At 34.8% G+C, this 17,358-nt stretch overlaps 1 long non-coding RNA gene across 1 annotated transcript in view; it reads right to left on the bottom strand.

Moving 5' to 3' along the window:
- Positions 1-2,121: 2,121 nt before the first annotated feature.
- Positions 2,122-17,358, bottom strand: part of LOC149078984 (uncharacterized) — a 37,754-nt gene continuing 22,517 nt past the window's right edge. Inside the window, exon 2 of the long non-coding RNA XR_016193870.1 lies at positions 2,122-2,659. This is a non-coding gene — a long non-coding RNA (uncharacterized LOC149078984). The remainder of the gene's footprint in view (positions 2,660-17,358) is intronic.

The raw sequence follows: 17,358 nt of genomic DNA, 5'->3' as shown, positions 1-17,358 counted from the left end.
TTTGACTTTCATTCGCTGTGATTTCGCTTCGCAAATATTCGCGCGTGTGCTATTTCTTCCATCACCCCAGCACACAACCGGTTTTAAATACATCATTGGCTTCACAAAATCAAACAGACGAACGCAAGTTCATTTAATGTTCTGGCTGTTGGTGGGCTCTCCCAAGTTTGATGTTCGTCTAGTGCGCGTTACTTGGCTCGGAACGAAATATTCAGTGACGGCCGTCGCATGGAGGGCCTATCTCTGCAAACCACTGATGGAAACGCATAGCGTGACCATGTAGAACTCAGATACGTCATTGATTGTGCAAGAGGTTGTACCGTTATAAAAAAAAGAAAAATAATGACCAACAACCGGTCTTAAAATACTCAGACAGTTTTTGTTCTTTTTCTCCTAGGGTCAACAAAAAAAATCACGTTTCTATGTTCAATATTCGCAGAGATATTATAATTCAAAAATCAGAGATAAATTTAAAAAATACAGCAAAAACTTAGGGGCAGCACTTCTTTCCCTTATTTTCGCTGTTCTTTCGCAAGTTTCCTATGACTTTTTGAATTGCCATGTCTCTGCGAATATTGCATTTAGAAACGTGATTTTTTTTTTTTTTTTTTTCCTTAGGAGAAGACAGGGCACCAACTTTCTAATTGGGTTTTGTAGGGCAGGGTGTCCGTATAGAAAGATATTTTGGTTATTTTAATGACTATCTCGTACAAACACTTGTAACATGAATGAAGAATTTGAGTTTTAAACGCTATTTGGATATTTTTTTCTGATTGGAGCTATGTGTCTAGCGTCAACGGTCGGACAGTAAAATGCGGCAAGGAGAAGTAAGTAATCAAACTATGTGTGTATATATACACATATACATGTGTAAGTCCACGTTTTGCCGCGAGAAAATTCAAGTGTGATTTGCATAGATCTGCCCTGAACAGACATGAGTCCCTTTGGGAGATCAAACCCTTGAATTCAGTTGATTGTAGTGCATGTGTTGTGTTTTTCTTTTTCTTTTTTTTTTTGTTATTTTTGTTATATGCTCTTTTATCGTATGTATATCTATGGAAATGACAATAAAATTTCTCTCTTTCTCTCACGATAAGTATTTTAGTGCGAAATGCACCTTTTTCTGTCTTTTGCACCTTTTTTGGTGTGGTTAATTTTGTATTTTCTTTTTAAAATTTGTCCAGAACTTTTTTCTCACCATCTATATGTAAAAAACCTAAAAGGCTTTGTCATCGATTTTAAGCACGCCTGAATTTCAATCGTGATCAATCAAGTTTTTTTTCGGATAATCAGACTTTTTCCCAGCTTTCAAAGTTAAGCTAGTTTTCATAAATTGATAACACAAGAACTCCCAATATCAGTGACTACGACAAAAAAAAATCATTATTCTTTAACATATTGAGAAAACCACTATCAGATACATAACAATAACTGCTTCCATTATCATTACAATTCGTTTAAAAATACTTTTTTTAATCTAATTGCTCTACTTTTCTCCTCATTAAAATAATTTAGCGACTCAGAGAAAATTGAAAAATAAGTTGTAAAGGTTAAAAAGGTGTGACTGTAGAAATGCGTTCTATACACTCATGCAGAAATCCACAAATACGGTAATGTACAGCACATATATATACGACTGCTAAACACATCTCTCGTGAGTAACAGGGATATGATGCTTTAAAGAGCGAAGTCATTTTCAAAGAAATCACGTATTTGTTTCGCACATTTCACTTCTCGTCGCGTACGTGACCTGTTCCCATTGCTTAAATAATTAACCAGAACATGGAGAAGGTAAAAGAACTGATTCTTACCGCAGGAAATAACGGAAACACGACGGGCTTTTAGTGATAAATAGTTCCCCGGAAGGACATCGCGAGGGGGGCATGGACAACCAGAAGAAGCAATTACGCTAATTAGGTCGGTCTCATGAAATATAGGATCGAAGTCTGATTAGGAAAACTAAAGACTAGGGTTGTACATACACACGCGCAGAAAACTTTCCATGTTAGATAGGGATTTTTTTTCTTTCCTCGTTTAGTACGTCTGTAATTGTGTTCCATGTTAGTGTCATACCCAAGGATTTACGAGGAAAAATACCAATCATGTGAGTATTTTAATATTGACCTTCGAGATACACTGCTCCATAAGACCGCATTATAATTTTTTTTCCGTATTTTCCACTTGATTACGTGATATGAAACAGCAATCCCTCGTTGTAATACCGATGCCATAATTTTCTGAGTAAACTGGATATCCAGATCCGAATGAGCAACCATGTATTCTTGAGAAACGGCGAGTGAGGTTTCATAAAACATAGAGTTTTCTTTATATTTCTCTCTGTGTAGTTATGTATGTCTTAGCGCAAATCTATCTCAGATTTATGTGGCCGTTCCTATTAATCTTTCGAACACCACGTCTGTCATAACTGGGCGTGCGGAGTCCTATTTCAGGATATCAAGGCTCAGTCATGAAGTGTTTGGTCACATCAAAAGACTTCCACTCCCCAATGGTAACGAAGCGGAAGAAAAATGACAAGTACGTGATTATCTTACTAGCTTCAAGGAAACTGGTATAGGTATACAGTATTTTTATTTCTACTGAGAGGTGTGAATGCGAGCCGGCTTGACCTTCAAAAAACTCTGGACAGACAGAACCAGTTCTGAAAAACGAAAGTTACATGCATTAAAATAAGATTGTATACATTTGCTAAATTTTGTAATTGCAATTTTGGAAAATAGATAGCATATATATACCGAATAATAGTTAATGACAGCATATTACACATACAATACTCTAAACACGAATTTATAGTGTCATGAATATCAAAATTTTCCAGCATATTCAACTATCCATTAGGAGTATTTCAGAGCGATGTGATTAATGAGCAACTAAAGGAGTCGAGGAAAATCTAGTGAATGAGTGGTTGAATTAACTCGTGAGGGAGTGGATGAGTAAGCGAGAGGCAGTGAATAAGCAAGTCAGTGACCAACTGAACAGTTACTCAGCGAGTGAACAAGTGAAGTCAGTTGGTTTTCTACTTCCGTCACTGATCTCCCATTCAGTCACTCACTGTTTTTCTCAATCACTAGGGCCTCCCTCACTCACTAGGTCAATCACTCATTCGCCAAGTGACCAACTCAGTAACTATGATAATTACTCAGTCGGTCACTCATTCAATATTTGCTCACTGCGTTACTAACTAACTTGCTCGGAACTGTTGTCTGTAAGAGAATTGGTACTGTTTTTCTGTAAGTGAATTGTTTTGGCGGTGAATTTCCCTTAAACTACCATATTACGATGTTTTGCCAAAGTAGTACATTTATAGGCAGACTATGGATAACAAGACATTTACATAAATAAATATGTTTGTAAGAAGTTTCGCAAACACAAGCGCATACAAAGTGATGCAATCTCGGTTGCAGAAAGGTAGATAGATAGAAATTATGTTTTCCATCTCATATTTTTCTCGTAGAGTTCAACAAATGTTTGGTAGTCTGAACGCTTGTATAAACAACTCCATGTGTACATATCGATGTAAATATCTACAAACAATGTAATCTTTACTTTACTTCTATTCATCAATGATATAAACTGATAAGCACGTTATTCAAATGAGCTGTACAAATAGAACTTCTTAATAATAACACGTGAATTCTGTAAAATTTTAATGTCTGGTTCTAATAAAAATTTGATTGAAAATGTATGTGATTTTTGATGGAAAATTTCACTTTAAAAATACTTTCTTTTTTGATAAATATTTTTTCTCAAAACTACATTTATTTATTTATATTTTTTTACTTTTGCATGTTTCAATTACTTCATCAGAAAATCTGAAATTCAAAAACAAAATTAGAAATTACGATTAGTTTTCCAATACTTGTGTGCAGTAATCAAGTAGGAATCATAATTTTCCTTTTCTTCATGATATGCAAGGGAGAAATACATGTTTAAAAACATCTAGAAAAAAATATGAGAAAAAAAAATCCCCATAAAATCTACTTTACTTTTTCGAAATATAGACTTTTCAAACAACAGAAAGTAGGTGTCATTAAGATGGAGACTAATAGTGAGAATTCATTCTTGAAAATGAGTTTTGGCCGTCCATGATTAAAGTTTCATTTTTTTCTCCTTCACTCACTTATTCTTCCTCTTAGTAATGAACTGGGCCAAAATTGCAGTGCATATGAGAGTTTAATCTGAAAATTCTCGCATTAAACTCACTCTGGAAAAGAGCGCGAGGGATTTTAAACTCATATTTTCTAGATATGTTGTGTTCAACCCTTCCATTTTCGTTCGGATTTAGACATTAAGTCTACGTGACCTGCGAGCGCATGGCGTAAATCCATCCATTTCTTCCAACGAAGTTATAACTCACGGAGTCCTTTCCTTTTCACATTATGGATTTTAGCCTAAACTAGTTTTCGTGAGATTAAACTTGTGTTAAGTCAGGATGGGCTCCCACGTCGCACGTCATATTCGGGGATTTTGTAAGATCCATCCCTCCCCCCCCCTCCCGACTTAACAAAAAAACTCCCGTTGTCTCAACGTTCATTTGCTCAGTTTCTTAGAAATATTTTTGTACTTACTTTTAGTCATTTATTATTCAACATTGTTATTCGGAAATATTGAAAACATATGCTAATCGAAAATAATATTCTTGTGTAGAGCGTGATAACTTACAATTGACCAAGTGTTTTATATTGTATCATATAGAAATTTTTCTCTGATTTTTCTGATTGCAAACTAATTTCATTCCAAAGCTGACACAAATTGATAAACTTTGAAGTGGGAAGATACATAGATAGAACCGCTCACAGCCCCGGACTGATGCAAAGCACCTTACTTCCGTTACCTCAAAAGAGGCAGAGTTGCGTCGGAAAAGTTAGCAAAGATTTACAGTGATGGCTCCCCTTGCCCCGTGCGCGCAAGTATCGAAACACTCACATCGTTCTCCCCATGAAGACATACATTATTTACATTACAAAATTTTCTCTTTTTTATACTATTGGGAATGCACATAAACATAACTATGAAGGTATAACCCATTAGAAACAAATATCGTCATGAAATCATAAGAGTGGGAAGATTTCCGTTTGAATCAAGATGAATTTCATGAATTTTAGTCGAGATAAGTTTTACGCATCTGAATGGAGCTGGATTTTAACCACTTCGCTTTCAAGAGATTGGCAGCAAATCCGGATGATATCCGTTTGAAGAATCGGCAATATATATATATATATATATATATATATTTGTTAACCTTGCCCTTACCTAACAGCATGTTAGAAAAAGGAAGGAAAAAAGTAGAAATGTGAGAAAAAAACAAATGGAAAGAAAACAGTATAACAGCTACTATACTCTATCTTATCTGATAACAGAGTAAGGCACTAAGTAGATTTATCTTTTCGCCCTCACCTATACATGTTCTCTTTCACTCTTATGTACACGTATATAGTAGAAAGATGCATTACAGAGGTAAAAAGAGCTACTTTTTTTTTATAGGGTTGCAACGAAGTTTTGCGGTGATGAGGAGAGAGGAAGAAGACAGGGAGACATGTTTGAATTTGTTCCATGCGTTTGGACGCAATATTACGTGCTTGATCGTAAAATGGTTAGAAAGTTAAATTAAGATGACATTTGCATGTGGGTATGTTTGAATTGAAATGAGCTTGATTTACAAAAAATTTAAATCAAGATTAACTTTACAAATGTCAATTTAGATGGGTTTTACAAATGCGATTAAAGATGAGCTTCAAAAATGCAAATCAAGATGGTTTCTACACATATGAATGAAAATAATTCTTACTCACGTGAATCATAGTAATTTTTATAAATGTGAATGAAGAGGAATTTCGCACGTGTGAATAAGATAAACCTTGCAAATGTGATTCAAATTCAATTTCATGCGATTTCATCAAGATGACTTTTACACGTCTTCATAAAGATCAGCCTTAGACGTTTTTATCAAGATGAGATTTACATATTCGAATCAAAGTGAATTCAACGGAAAAACAATGACTTGTCTTTTAGTGGTGAAAATTTGATTCTAAAATTCATGACCAAACACAGCACAAATGTATCTTGCATTTCAAATGCGTTAAATTGATAAATGAGAATGGCGTCTTTTATAATGAGTACCCATCTTGGAAAGTTGGAAAAATCTCATTGCATTTATCAATTTTTACTGTGATTATGAACAATTCCCAAGTGAATTTGTTCAAGTGCGCACGCACGCACGCACACACATACTTAAAATGCACACGAAATTAGACAAAAGTATAAAATCCACAGTCAACGTCAAAATACAAAAAAATACAATATAGACAAAAGACAAAGAGAAAAAGATAAACATACACTTTGTGACCTGTAGGGATTTTGCAATCCTTCCATCAGGTCTAGGTGAGACATATTGCTTGAAGTTGTTGCAATGCAACAGCTATAGCTGTATTTTAGTTAGATATTATTTGGGTTAGGATTTTTATGCTCTACAAACTTCTACAAAATGTTCTATAAAATATGCATTTATGCTCTTAAAAAATTTTAAATATGCCCTATGAAACGAAAAATATGTCCTAAACATTTTTCATTCCTATTTCAAATAACATTAGTTTTAGCAAAATAATATGATAATGAAAAGTGTTGAGGCTGTCTAAACAATTTTGCTTCATTGCTTAATGTATGAATAGATATTCTTCGTTTTACTAACTAACGTCATCCAGTCAAAATTTCCCTTTTTAGTAAGTTTTTCCCTCCAAATTCAGAATTAATGAGCTACTATAGGTAAAATTGCGTAGCCAAGTAGTATATTTAGCTTTAGAAAATCACAAAATTAAATATATAACAAATAAATAATTATTTTTATTTGATAAAAAACTCACAAAATTTCACACAAACTCTGAAAACTCCCCCTTCCCCCCCCCTTACCAATTTTAGACAATATTTCCCACTAGTTAACATCACTGACACCGATTCAGATGATTAATCGATTTACACCCACACTCGAATGTCCTTGCAGGGATAGTATTTTTACGCTCTATCAATTCAATGCCGTTGTTGTTGGGTTGAAAAACCTGAATTTCAGGATTTTTTACCAATCAGCAACGACGTTCCATTTTTAGAGCAAAGAAATCTTAGCCCTAAGAGCTCTCGTGAGAGGAAGGAACTGGAAAAACTAGTTTGAAGCGGGATTGTAATAGCGAGGAAAAAAAAATACTTTTTATCGAAAATCATGAAATATGTGCAAAATATGTCTTAAAGTTTTGAAAATATGTTCTATCACATAAAAATAGTGAAATGTACAGAAAAATATAAAAATATGCAAAGACATAGAAATCCGAGCCCTAGTTATTATAATATTGCGCTGGTTAATCTTAAGTGATATTCAGGCGGAAATAGTGAGAGATATCATAGTATATGTTGTTTTTCTGGTTCATTTTTGATGAAAAAAATTCAGATTTTATTCTTCTTTTAAGATTCTCAGTAGGGAATCTCATCGTATTATACATGCATAGTTTTTTGCATTATAATTGACAGAATGCCCTTTTTTCCTCAAACTTATTCGAATAAGTTGGAAATAGTTCAGTTGAAATAGTTTTGCCCGTTCTTGATACGTCACCATACTTATTTTGGCGTAAAAATGAAATTATATGCAAATAGGCATGTGTGAAATATAAAACCATAAAAATTTATGAATCTTACCCAAAATGGTCGGTGATTATGTATCCAATCCTCCATTATGTATAATTACCAGATTTATCACATTTACCTTGGCGTATCGACACATTAAGTCAATTTCTGTCCAGAATGGTGTCGTTGAAAAAAACAACAACTACAAATGATAATATGTTATATATTGCTATATCCCCACAAGAAATCGTAACAGAATGAGGAATATAGCAAATAGGTTGTCCAATGACAAGGCTCAACTTTGGTCATCCAACGTATTATGATTCTTTTGAAGGGATACACTCCTCCCGAGAATCTGGGTTCTGTATTCTGCTTAGTCTGAAAGAAGTCATTCTTTCCCCGTTGCACTTAGCTTGCCACTTGCCATTTGTCATTGGGTATATTTCATTATCTACGACCTAGGCAACTAGGAACCACTCCGAGAAATTTGATTTATAGTAGAAAAATACGTGGTGGACTTGTCTACCAACAGCGGAGACAAAAAAAAGGAGAAATAAAAGATGGCCACCCTTACTGCATTCATCGTCAATATTTATCCGTCATGTAAATTCATTGATGAGAATATCCTTTTGATTTATTTTACCTGTAAGTGATGCAATAGCAACCGTTCCGTGTTTATTTTGAATACTTTTGGCGAACAGCCATAATTCTACATTTTTTTTTATTTGGGTCCTTCAGAAACAACTCCCCGTGTTCCACAGAGTATACCACGAGGCTTACAAACGTAAGTAACAACAACAAACATATACGGTTCAAGAAACTCAAAATTTGCAATACAGCGTAATACAAAAGAAAGGAAAAATCAGATCAGTATGTACAATAACAATATACGAATGCACTTCAAAGCGCAATATTGCACCAGTGAATGCCATATGGTATCAATGAAAAAAAAAAAAAAAAAAAAAAAAAATTCAATACACACACATGAATAGAAAAATATACGACCACACATAAGTATATATATATATCCACACATACACATATATATACACACACCAATACATACATACAAAGATAGTGAGAAAAAAAAAATAAATAAATAATAATAATAATAACAATAATAATAATAATAATTAGTACTTAAATGGAAATTTTGATTAATTATTCAAGAATCGAAAACAGCACTTGCAAGGAAAATGAGAATGTACACATTGTATATACAAAAAATAAAATAGAAACCAATTATTTTTTCGCAAAGATATTTTGTACATATATTTTTAGAATGCGAAGGACTTCCTTTGATTTGACCAAATCGGACAATGCAGGCGGCCAAGAAATAGACAGTTTCTTAAGTTCTTTTCTGAAATGAACCCTCTCCTTCGTTAGATTTTTGCACGACAGAAGAAGATGCATAGGATCTTCTTCATTGGTTCCACATATACACAGCGAACTACTGGCAAGTTTCATTCTCGCGAGATAACTTTGAAAATTCCCATGCCCAGTAATAAATTGGGTCAGATGGAAATTTGTGGAGAAATGGTAACACTTCCTTCTCGCCGGAATCGAAGGGAAGAATTTCTTTACCGGCCTGGCATTTTTGGAACTGACATACTCTGTGTTCCACTGATGGATTGATTTGTGTCGATACACATATTTATAGTGAGATTTTGGGACTTTCACATTTTCTATGACATTAAGAAGTATACATTACAATATAAATAATTCACTGAACGCTTAACAGCAAATATATGTAACTATTGTTTTTTATTCGCACTTATCACGCACTATCTATTCATTCCAAGTCGATACATACACTTTGAACTCATAGTGCATAAAAATATTCAACCTCACTTACATTGCGTGATCAATGATCTTCATGTGAAAAATGAAACCTAATAGTACACTCATAAAATGGCAAACAACACATCGTAATGGAAAATGTAACGAACATTACAATAAACAAACAATTGCATAAATATGTCATAGACACGCATTTGTTATAGAAAGCAGAACGGTAGCGATGGATGTTCACTCATTCTTTGTACAAGGTACTACGAAATGGGAATTTCCCCGATTCAGTTTGATAGCTATTTGTTGTCCAAAGCTGATTCGGGAGGTTTGATGCTTCAATTTTTCAGTTCGTCTACTGTCCTCTTTGATTTTCTCCGGGCAAAATGAAAGATGATCGTAGAAATTTAGTAGGCACACTTTTTATTGGAGTAGTATTCAAAAATTTCTTTGAGTTCCATAGAATAGCCTCATTATCATTTAGTGCTCTCAGTCTTATTACTACTAAGGATTCTGCGAGAACTTTCACGTTGGAAACCACTGACCTAGGGAATGCGCAACCATGTGAGTGACCAGAATAATGACCTGGTGAGCGAGGGATGAAAACAGTTGGCCTAGAGGGTGCGAACGACTAAAAAAGAGCGGCTTAAACAAAAAAAACATAGTTACAGTGGGGGAAAAGGGGAGGATAAGCTATATTGCAGTTTAGGGTGGCTAATTATGAGGAATGACTACTCACGAACACTAGATTAGGATGGGTATCTAGGGAGTCTAAATTTGTGCAGCAAACAGGCGACAAAATCATAATTGCGCCTGAAGAGACGGGGGTGTGGAGGGGCTTCGGGCAAAGCCTAAAAATGATGTTGCCTTGTGAATTGCTCGAATTTTCACTTGGAAAAATGAGGTATATGCCCAAGTGACACCTGCTATGACACATAGCACCTGATCCCATTATCTTGGTGCCAATGCGCACGCTTGTGCACAGAAACTCCCTCTCCGGGACGCGGCTATCGTGCGCATGGGTTAACACTTCTCGAAGGTAATTTAATAGAACAAAATCACAATTTCTTGTTATATCATTTATCAATAAATTTTAATTATTTACTTTATATCTTCATGCAAATGGGAAATCCAATGACATTGTAATGTACTTTCTTCATGTGAAAAATAAAACATAATACTACACTAATAAAATGGCAAAAAACACATCGTAATGGAAAATGTAACGAACATTACAATAAACAAATATTTGCATGAATATGTCATAGACACGCATTTGTTACAGCAAGGTCCTCGCTCACCCCCGTCATCAAATTGATGGCTAAACGAATGAAAATATTCAAAAGAAAAAAAAAAACATTAGTTTTATTTTGTTATTTTTGCCTGTGTAAACACAGAAGATATAAACCTTGTAGGTTGTGCCTTGGAGCCTCATAGATGCCATTTTGAGTATGTGCTCAATTGTTTTTTTTATTTTCTTTACTACCTGTTTCTTTTTCATGTGTGTGTGTGAATAATTATCTCTTGATGCATTCTATTTATGCCCCCTCCCCCAAACTTGGAAGTTATCCATCTGCCTATTTCAGCTTACAAAAATGCTTAGTTAAAGCTGCGGAATTTCTTCGATGTACTTTACGGGCTCATAATTAATTTCAAAATATCCTAACCCACATTTTGCAGTTGAATATTAAAAGACAATACGGAGACATTAATTTTCATGCTTGAGAAGATATAACTAAAAAGTTGAAATCAATGTTTTTGCATGAATAACCAACTCAAAAGTAGGTCCGGCTATAATTACTTCATATTTAATCTCCTGGGCTACGTATATCTTTAAGCGAACTCAAATTTTCAAAAATCGAGAATTCAACACAATTTTTAAAACTATTGATGTAACAGAAAACCCCACTAAATTGCCGCATTTCTGCACTAAAATCGGCAATTTTAACATGATTTCTATGAGGATCACCCTTTTCCTGACCCTCAAAGCGATTATTATGATATCTATTCAAAAAGCCTCATTACTGGAAGTATTGAAAATGTAGCAAACCATTATAAAGGCATAAGCTATTATACATATATATACTGGCATCGTCGTTGGCAATATCGTTGAAGAAATGACAAACCATTATATAGGCATAAACTATTATACATATATATACTGGCATCGTTGAAGAAATGAAAAACCATTGTAAAGGCATATACACGTCTGAAACGCATTGCTAGGGAACCACTAACCAAAGTAAACGTTCGGAAAGTGATTGTTGAGGCCCAAATCCATGGTTGCCCAACAGCATTTTGCGAATTTGGGGCATTTGCCCTGCTCTGACGAATTTTTAAAGTAGCTTATCCTTCACGTCGGGTCTCATTTGGTATATATGCAAAATTTGGTGACGATCGATTTAAAATTGTAGATTTATATAGTGAACACACACACACAGAAAATCAATTTTATGTATATAGATATTATTGTTATGTGGAGTTGGCTTTCAAATTTTTGTCATTAGTTTATTTATTTTTTACCAAAAAATACCCGATAAGGTCACAAACCTTACTCCCAAGAGGCATTGAAATAATATAATGTCAATTTACACTCTAAATTTTCAAATTTTCTTTCTTTTCAGCAACGTGCCATAAGTTATGAATTTTTCCGTTTGGTGTTTTCGAATTATTCAATATACAAGCCTTACAAATTGTTCTTATTTTTTTCAAATGTTATGGTTGGGATGCTATAAGTAGTGGTTTTTTTATGATTGCATGCATAGTTTCAATCTTCTGTATTGATAAACACATTTTGCTGTGAAGAAGTCCCTCGTTACGAACCTTCACGTGGAGTTCGTATGAAAAGATGGGAGGAATGTGTTCGAAAATAAACTGCCACTTTCAGATGAAGGGTTATATATGATTCATATTTATAAATACAGGCGCTATCATTCTGCAGCATAAAGGTAAGGGGAAAAGAAGATATGAAAGAGATGTAATATGGATTTAGGTAAAACTTGCTTCCTCAATTTCCAAAGTCTGATATTCATTAATTCTTCGCGCATCGAATTTTGTGCATTGCTTTATTGCATACGATTTTTTGCATTGTGCGCTCGAGTACACGATCTCTAAGGAAAGATAATTTGTTGGCGACTTTGTCTTCTTGGGCACTCACCCAGCAAGTGAGTGAACGTGAATCCGATTCCCCGCAATGCCAGTAGAATTTTATTCCCTGGATTCATCTTCGCATCAGATAGCTGCCGAAGGCTCCGTAATTTCATATATCACGTCGATTTTAAATGAAATCTTGTTACCCTCACTTGATTTCTTTATAAAACTAAAAAGTAGGAAATTTATCATTCGATCGCTCGTTGTATACGGACTGACAGATAGCATTAAATGGACTGTGGGATATTAGTTTCCTATCCAATATTTCGCTTGATATCAATGTTTTTCATGAGATTTCTTCAGCAGCATGACCTTACATACCTTCTAACATACTACATCGTGCAAAACGTTCCGAGACTTATTTCATTATGGAAAAATTCATACAGATAGAACCTGTTTATTTGGTGTTTCCTTCAAAGTAACTACTTTGTGCGGTGATGCATTTTTGCATTGTTCATAGAAAGATGCAAATGCAGATTTCAAGACTTTATTCTCAAACCCTCCAGTGCCTTCATCGCTGCTCGCTGCATTTCTTCGGAACCTGAGAAAGGTTGCCCCTTAAGCAAATTCTTTACCGAGGAAAAAGGAGAAAGACACATGGGACCAGGTCAGGAAAATAAGCTGATTCCGAAAGTATCGGAATGTGATGTTTTGTCACCAGTAATACCGGTCGGAGCATTGTCATGATGGAGCACCCACGACGTGGCCTCCCAAAGTTCTGGTCGCTTGCGTCTCACCAAATCATGCAGATGTTTAAACACTTACAGGCCCCCCTCCTGGCGTCAGATTATTTTTAAAAACATATTCCGATACTTTCACAACAAACTCTTGATCTTGTGATTGTTTTTCTTGATTCATTATATTGATGCCCCATGTGATTGTTTTTCTTTTTCCTCGGATAAAGAGTTCTAAAGGGGCAACAATTCTCATGCTCCGAAGAACTACAGCGAGCAGTGACTAAGACACTGGAGGATGCGACAAAAAAAAGCTTGCAATCTGCATTTATATCATTAGATAAACGATGATGAAAACCGCATAATTGTGCACAGGGTAGTTACTTCTAAGGGAACCGCCAAATAGATAGGTTCTATCTGTATTCTGTCCTTCTTAATACAATAAGTCTTGGAAATTTTGGTAAGTAATTTTTGGTTTTTTGCTTTGTATAACAAAGCAAAAAAAAAAGAGATTAAAATCTGCACCTTAGTCTTTTGTCCTATGAACGGTTAAGAAAAGAGTTGAAAGACAAAGGGAGCAATTAAAAAAAAAAGCACGCGTGCAAATCAGAAAAATAGTACAAATGCCTTACCCAGTAAAATACTTTTTTGTGGCTCTTGATGTGAACCAGTTTTATAGCCCGTGATATGAAATATTTCAGAACCCGAATAGTAAATAAAAAACAATACACAGGAGCAGAGTACAAGTAAAAACGTAACGGATCGGTTTCCTACTGAAAGTTTCACGAACTTTAATACCTTTATTGATGGGATCACGAGATCTGCATTTCGAATGTACCTCTATATCTACACTTAACTTTACAAAGTTCGCATTGATACTTTTTTTTTATGTAAGTAATGTTTGTGTGATGTTCATGTAGATTCTCGGTCGAGTTCGATATTTAGAGCAAAATTATCGTGATATAATTATTTGCTTAAAAATGTTTACATCGGAAATCACGGAAGAGTTTTGTCACGCACTTCCTTAAGCTTGACACTTGATTGAACGAACTGTGCTGTGACTTTCATCGCGTGCGATTTTTGCCGCTACTTGCACGTTATATGCCTTGCGCCAGAAATATGACAAAGCAAGTTTAATTATGACTAAAGGCTTCACGGAGGAGCTTATTTTTTTGCTGAAACGCAAATCATTTCGTTTCTCCGCCTTTCAAACATGATTTTTATTTTATTATAATAATGATAATCTTTTTTTTTTCTTTTCATACCATGGAGAATTTTGTACTTTTCTCTATGCTCGAGAGAGTGTATTACTTTTTTTTTCATTCAGCCATTAAAAGGATTCTTTTTACTGTTATTTTCTTCTATTTTTTGTTAGAAAATTTTTTATGCATATTATTTTATATATTATGTATACTTTTTTTTTTGCTTCTTTTCGCCCCCTTAAATATGGCTTTTCATTTATTTCTCCCTTGTGGCAGAAGGAAAAGTTGTTGTGCTGCTCACTTCAACGAAAGAGAACTGTCCCAGACATATTATTACAGATAATTTCCGTTATGAAGTTTCGAAACCTTTTGAAATAAAACTCGTGCGAGTTTCATCAGTGCTTTATTTTTCCTTTTTCTTTGTACCACGAATATTGTTTTTTCTTCTTTTTTTCCCCCCATTGGGAAAAGCGATTTTTCCGAGTCATTCTTCATTACTTATCGCCATACTTGCCACTTATCTTTTTATGACGCGTGCTTTGTTTCCTGTGTTTTTATATCTTTATTTGTTGACCAACATGAGACGACGTTTAACTGATATTTTAATTTGTTACCTGAAAATGAAATCAGATAACATTTAACGAAAATAAAAATAACCGGTTAGTTAAAGTGCCCCAAAGATAAGAAATAAAAACATTGATATTTAGGTCCATGCACATCCTAAGTTACCAATATGTCGTGTATTTTGAATGTATTTTTAAGTGTCCCTTCATATTTATTTAAAAAAAAAAATCTACTTCAAATTTTGTAACTGAAGAGTACATTGTAGTAACATGCTGTGACAATAAAATTATTTAAGGACTTGGTTTAAGTTTTTGAGGTAAAGGCTTGAATGTGTCTATGCTAAAGTTATTGTCTCGACGTTTATCTGATATATTCGTTGAACGTAGAGAGATGAAGGCACACAAAACAGCTAGATGAAATTTGAAGATGCCCTTCGGGGGGGAATCGAACCATTGTTCCATCACAATCCGAGGGAGTACGCTAGACCAAACATACGCAACCAGTGCCCCGGGAGTCAAATGTGGCCCTCAGTGTCATAAGATGTGGCCCGTGACTCCAAACCTAATTTTTTTTTTAAATGAGCCTAGCAGCCCATTGACAGAAAACTTAAGTGTCCTCCAGCACATTTACCGATCACTCAAGTGGTCCGAGGTATATTTATTCCAGATCACAGAAGTGCCCGCCTTAAGTTTAAAAATCACTGGAGTGACCCGCGGGACATATATAAATCACTGAAGTGGCCTGTGACATGTTTTCAAACCAAAAAAAAAAAAAAAAAAAATGGCCTGCACTGTCATAAAGGTTGAGCACCTTTCCCTTAGACAAACTACGCTACAGAAGCGCTGATATTTTCCTTCTCCTTGCAGCATAATATATCACAATCCTCAACTGAATGTTTATGAGTTGCATGTCATTGCATGGTGGTTATGTGGTTATAAATAAACTGACACTACTCAGATGTATGTAGGGCTCATTAGGATGGAGGTATTTTCATGAAACTCGGTATATAGGATATATGGATCATGGGGGGGGGGGGCAAATTTGATAAAAACTAGTTCAGTTTTTGACCACCAGGTAAAAAAGTGACACTTTTTTTTATCGCAGCTATCTTTTTCCCATGGTTCGAATGACGTTTGAAATTAAATATGTGCACCACAACATTCGCTGCATATGTCGGAGCAGTGTCAGTATAATTAAGCTGAGTAGTGGCAATTCAAATATACTGACACTTCACCGGCCTATGTAGCGACTGTTGTGGTTAACGTATTTTATTGAAAACTGTTTGAACCATGGGAAAAATATAACTGCTATAAGAAAGCACCACTTTTCTACCCGGTGGTCAAAAATTTAACTATTTCTTTTCATCGAATCATTTTTCCATATATCTTACATACCAAGTTTCAACGAAATACACCGATCAGAATGGGCGCTACATATGTCTGAGTAGTGTCAGTTTATTCATAACCACCCTGTATGACTCGTTTCAATATTCGTTCGTAAAAGCTAGCTAGTATGCAGAACCAATGCTGATCAGCTGAAATGCTGTAAATTGATGATAGACTGCTAATCCATAATTTTCATAGTCAATTTCTTGAAGATGATTGTTTTTCCTTTATCCGGAACAAAAACCAACAAACATTCATCTGATCGGTGTAAGCACAGCAAGGTTTGAAAGTTATGGTTTTGAAAAAAGTTTAGTTAAACAAAGAATAAAAAATTTTTACGGACGATAATGCAAAAACTAACACAGTTTGTGTTGTCGAGCATTATATTCAGTCTGGAACGCTGACTCGTATGGAATAGCCATTCATTTATTTCGATTTCAACCCAATAAAACAGACATTTGACATCCTTGGGAAAACATTCAACTGCTCTTCACGACCAGTTCCTAAAGACTCGATGAGCGGTGAGAACAAGTTTTTCGCTTAAATGAACAATGACACTGCAAAATGCATTTGTTAATCTCATTAATGGTATGGATCGACGTTGTTGAGCCTATGTATCCAGTATAGTTGGCCATATCCCATATTGGCCGAACTTCTCTATTGAACTTTTTGTAGCACTATATATGATTGTTGCTATATATGATTGAACTACGCTAGTTATCCGGCATTGGAAATTTTCCATTTTATTTGTAATTTCAGCAGAGCGTGTACTTTGCTTCAAACCATGATGCATGTAAACTTCAACAAAAAATAATTAAAACATTTGTTGAGTAAAAAACTGTTTAAAAGAGTTTTTTGAGTATAAAATTTCTGTGCGAAGGTTTTTTAACAGCTGACTGATGCGAAGATATTTTTAGGAAAGAAAGAAAGTTCAACTGTCTTTACGGGGAATCCAACCCATGTCTTCTC

Source organism: Pholcus phalangioides, unplaced genomic scaffold (assembly GCF_987345545.1).
Source record: "Pholcus phalangioides strain wild (caught in Gottingen) unplaced genomic scaffold, Ppha-v1.0 ptg000013l_1, whole genome shotgun sequence".
NCBI classification, from domain to species: domain Eukaryota; kingdom Metazoa; phylum Arthropoda; class Arachnida; order Araneae; family Pholcidae; genus Pholcus; species Pholcus phalangioides.
The sequence above is the reverse complement of the archived record's forward strand: the minus strand, read 5'-3'. Positions and strand labels throughout refer to the sequence as shown.